Source organism: Gnatocerus cornutus, unplaced genomic scaffold, assembly GCF_029298725.1.
Source record: "Gnatocerus cornutus isolate USDA-ARS CGAHR unplaced genomic scaffold, icGnaCorn1.1 ctg00000022.1, whole genome shotgun sequence".
Lineage (NCBI taxonomy): Eukaryota > Metazoa > Arthropoda > Insecta > Coleoptera > Tenebrionidae > Gnatocerus > Gnatocerus cornutus.
This window is the reverse complement of record NW_028275374.1, coordinates 2207560-2212715: the sequence shown is the minus strand read 5'-3', so window position 1 is coordinate 2212715 and position 5156 is coordinate 2207560.

Below are 5156 nucleotides of genomic sequence, written 5' to 3'. Positions count from 1 at the left end.
AACGAAAATCGGCGAGAAATCGTCGTTTTGCATCGAAATATGCGGTTTTCTGTAAGAATTTTGATGATTTCGTGCAGAATTCTGCTGTTTTCTTGCAATTCAGCCGTTGAATCTTGGTAAAAACTGATGATTTTGTAGATTTCGTGCTCTTCTTTGCGAATTTAAGCCAGAAAACAAAAATCGGCGAGAAATCGTCGTTTTGCATCGAAATCTGCGGTTTTCTCTAAGAATTTTGACGATTTCGTGCAGAATTCTGCTGTTTTCTTGCAATTCAGCCGTTGAATCTTGGTAAAAAGTCATGACTTTGTAGATTTCGTGCTCTTCTTTGCGAATTCAAGATAGAAAACAACGAAAATCAGCGAGAAATCGTCGTTTTGCATCGAAATATGCGGTTTTCTCTAAGAATTTTGATGATTTCGTGCAGAATTCTGCTGTTTTCTTGCAATTCAGCCGTTGAATCTTGGTAAAAAGTCATGATTTTGTAGATTTCGTGCTCTTCTTTGCAAATTCATGCCAGAAAACAACGAAGATCGGCGAGAAATCGTCGTTTTGCATCGAAATATGCGGTTTTCTGTAAGAATTTTGATGATTTCGTGCAGAATTCTGCTGTTTTCTTGCAATTCAGCCATGAATCTTGGTAAACAATCATGATTTTGTAGATTTCGTGCTTTTCTTTGCGAATTCAAGCCAGAAAACAACGAAAATCGGCGAGAAATCGTCGTTTTGCATCGAAATATCCGGTTTTCTGTAAGAATTTTGATGATTTCGTGCAGAATTCTGCTGTTTTCTTGCAATTCAGCCGTTAAATCTAGGTAAAAAGTCATAATTTTGTAGATTTCGTGCTCTTCTTGGCGAATTCAAGATAGAAAACAACGAAAATCGGCGAGAAATCGTTGTTTTGCATCGAAATATGCGGTTTTCTGTAAGAATTTTGATGATTTCGTGCAGAATTCTGCTGTTTTCTTGCAATTCAGCAGTTGAATCTATGTAAAAAGTCATGATTTTGTAGATTTCGTGCTCTTCTTGGCGAATTTAAGATAGAAAACAACGAAAATCGGCGAGAAATCGTTGTTTTGCATCGAAATATGCAGTTTTCTCTAAGAATTTTGATGATTTCTTGCAGAATTCTGCTGTTTTCTTGCAATTCAGCCGTTGAATCTTGGTAAAAAGTCATGATTTTGTAGATTTCGTGCTCTTCTTTGCGAATTCAAGCCAGAAAACAACGAAAATCGGCGAGAAATCGTCGTTTTGCATCGAAATATGCGGTTTTCTTTAAGAATTTTGATGATTTCGTGCAGAATTCTGCTGTTTTCTTGCAATTCAGCCGTAGAATCTTGGTAAAAAGTGATGATTTTGTAGATTTCGTGCTCTTCTTTGCGAATTCAAGCCAGAAAACAACGAAAATCGGCGAGAAATCGTTGTTTTGCATCGAAATATGCGGTTTTCTGTAAGAATTTTGATGATTTCGTGCAGAATTCTGCTGTTTTCTTGCAATTCAGCTGTTGAATCTTGGTAAAAAGTCATGATTTTGTAGATTTCGTGCTCTTCTTGGCGAATTCAAGATAGAAAACAACGAAAATCGGCGAGAAATCGTTGTTTTGCATCGAAATATGCAGTTTTCTCTAAGAATTTTGATGATTTCGTGCAGAATTCTGCTGTTTTCTTGCAATTCAGCCGTTGAATCTTGGTAAAAAGTGATGACTTTGTAGATTTTGTGCTCTTTTGCGAATTCAAGCCAGAAAACAACGAAAATCGGCGAGAAATCGTCGTTTTGCATCGAAATATGCGGTTTTCTCTAAGAATTTTGATGATTTCGTGCAGAATTCTGCTGTTTTCTTGCAATTCAGCCGTTGAATCTAGGTAAAAAGTCATGATTTTGTAGATTTCGTGCTCTTCTTTGCGAATTCAAGCCAGAAAACATCGAAAATCGGCGAGAAATCGTCGTTTTGCATCGAAATATGCGGTTTTCTCTAAGAATTTTGACGATTTCGTGCAGAATTCTGCTGTTTTCTTGCAATTCAGCCGTTGAATCTTGGTAAAAAGTCATGATTTTGTAGATTTTGTGCTCTTCTTTGCGAATTCAAGATAGAAAACAACGAAAATCAGCGAGAAATCGTCGTTTTGCATCGAAATATGCGGTTTTCTCTAAGAATTTTGATGATTTCGTGCAGAATTCTGCTGTTTTCTTGCAATTCATCCGTTGAATCTTGGTAAAAAGTCATGATTTTGTGGATTTCGTGCTCTTCTTTGCAAATTCATGCCAGAAAACAACGAAAATCGGCGAGAAATCGTCGTTTTGCATCGAAATATGCGGTTTTCTGTAAGAATTTTGATGATTTCGTGCAGAATTCTGCTGTTTTCTTGCAATTCAGCCGTTGAATCTTGGTAAAAAATCATGATTTTGTAGATTTCGTGCTCTTCTTTGCGAATTCAAGCCAGAAAACAACGAAAATCGGCGAAAAATCGTCGTTTTGCATCGAAATATGCGGTTTTCTGTAAGAATTTTGATGATTTCGTGGAGAATTCTGCTGTTTTCCTGCAATTCAGCCGTTGAATCTAGGTAAAAAGTCATGATTTTGTAGATTTCGTGCTCTTCTTGGCGAATTCAAGATAGAAAACAACGAAAATCGGCGAGAAATCGTTGTTTTGCATCGAAATATGCGGTTTTCTCTAAGAATTTTGATGATTTCGTGCAGAATTCTGCTGTTTTCTTGCAATTCAGCCGTTGAATCTTGGTAAAAAGTCATGATTTTGTGGATTTTGTGCTCTTCTTTGCAAATTCATGCCAGAAAACAACGAAAATCGGCGAGAAATCGTCGTTTTGCATCGAAATATGCGGTTTTCTGTAAGAATTTTAATGATTTCGTGCAGAATTCTGCTGTTTTCTTGCAATTCAGCCGTTGAATCTTGGTAAAAAGTCATGATTTTGTGGATTTTGTGCTCTTCTTTGCAAATTCATGCCAGAAAACAACGAAAATCGGCGAGAAATCGTCGTTTTGCATCGAAATATGCGGTTTTCTGTAAGAATTTTGATGATTTCGTGCAGAATTCTGCTGTTTTCTTGCAATTCAGCCGTTGAATCTTGGTAAAAAGTCATGATTTTGTAGATTTCGTGCTCTTCTTTGCGAATTCAAGCCAGAAAACAACGAAAATCGGCGAAAAATCGTCGTTTTGCATCGAAATATGCGGTTTTCTGTAAGAATTTTGATGATTTCGTGGAGAATTCTGCTGTTTTCCTGCAATTCAGCCGTTGAATCTAGGTAAAAAGTCATGATTTTGTAGATTTTGTGCTCTTCTTGGCGAATTCAAGATAGAAAACAACGAAAATCGGCGAGAAATCGTTGTTTTGCATCGAAATATGCGGTTTTCTGTAAGAATTTTGATGATTTCGTGCAGAATTCTGCTGGTTTCTTGCAATTCAGCCGTTGAATCTAGGTAAAAAGTCATGATTTTGTAGATTTCGTGCTCTTCTTGGCGAATTCAAGATAGAAAACAACGAAAATCGGCGAGAAATCGTTGTTTTGCATCGAAATATGCAGTTTTCTCTAAGAATTTTGATGATTTCGTGCAGAATTCTGCTGTTTTCTTGCGATTCAGCCGTTGAATCTTGGTAAAAAGTGATGATTTTGTAGATTTCGTGCTCTTCTTTGCGAATTCAAGCCAGAAAACAAAAATCGGCGAGAAATCGTCGTTTTGCATCGAAATATGCGGTTTTCTCTAAGAAATTTGACGATTTCGTGCAGAATTCTGCTGTTTTCTTGCAATTCAGCCGTTGAATCTTGGTAAAAAGTCATGACTTTGTAGATTTCGTGCTCTTCTTTGCGAATTCAAGATAGAAAACAACGAAAATCAGCGAGAAATCGTCGTTTTGCATCGAAATATGCGGTTTTCTCTAAGAATTTTGATGATTTCGTGCAGAATTCTGCTGTTTTCTTGCAATTCAGCCGTTGAATCTTGGTAAAAAGTCATGATTTTGTAGATTTCGTGCTCTTCTTTGCAAATTCATGCCAGAAAACAACGAAGATCGGCGAGAAATCGTCGTTTTGCATCGAAATATGCGGTTTTCTGTAAGAATTTTGATGATTTCGTGCAGAATTCTGCTGTTTTCTTGCAATTCAGCCATGAATCTTGGAAAACAGTCATGATTTTGTAGATTTCGTGCTCTTCTTTGCGAATTCAAGCCAGAAAACAACGAAAATCGGCGAGAAATCGTCGTTTTGCATCGAAATATCCGGTTTTCAGTAAGAATTTTGATGATTTCGTGCAGAATTCTGCTGTTTTCTTGCAATTCAGCCGTTAAATCTAGGTAAAAAGTCATAATTTTGTAGATTTCGTGTTCTTCTTGGCGAATTCAAGATAGAAAACAACAAAAATCGGCGAGAAATCGTTGTTTTGCATCGAAATATGCGGTTTTCTGTAAGAATTTTGATGATTTCGTGCAGAATTCTGCTGTTTTCTTGCAATTCAGCAGTTGAATCTATGTAAAAAGTCATGATTTTGTAGATTTCGTGCTCTTCTTGGCGAATTCAAGATAGAAAACAACGAAAATCGGCGAGAAATTGTTGTTTTGCATCGAAATATGCAGTTTTCTCTAAGAATTTTGATGATTTCGTGCAGAATTCTGCTGTTTTCTTGCAATTCAGCCGTTGAATCTTGGTAAAAAGTCATGATTTTGTAGATTTCGTGCTCTTCTTTGCGAATTCAAGCCAGAAAACAACAAAAATCGACGAGAAATCGTCGTTTTGCATCGAAATATGCAATTTTCTTTAAGAATTTTGATGATTTCGTGCAGAATTCTGCTGTTTTCTTGCAATTCAGCCGTAGAATCTTGGTAAAAAGTGATGATTTTGTAGATTTCGTGCTCTTCTTTGCGAATTCAAGCCAGAAAACAACGAAAATCGGCGAGAAATCGTTGTTTTGCATCGAAATATGCGGTTTTCTGTAAGAATTTTGATGATTTCGTGCAGAATTCTGCTGTTTTCTTGCAATTCAGCCGTTTAATCTTGGTAAAAAGTCATGATTTTGTAGATTTCGTGCTCTTCTTGGCGAATTCAAGATAGAAAACAACGAAAATCGGCGAGAAATCGTTGTTTTGCATCGAAATATGCAGTTTTCTCTAAGAATTTTGATGATTTCGTGCAGAATTCTGCTGTTTT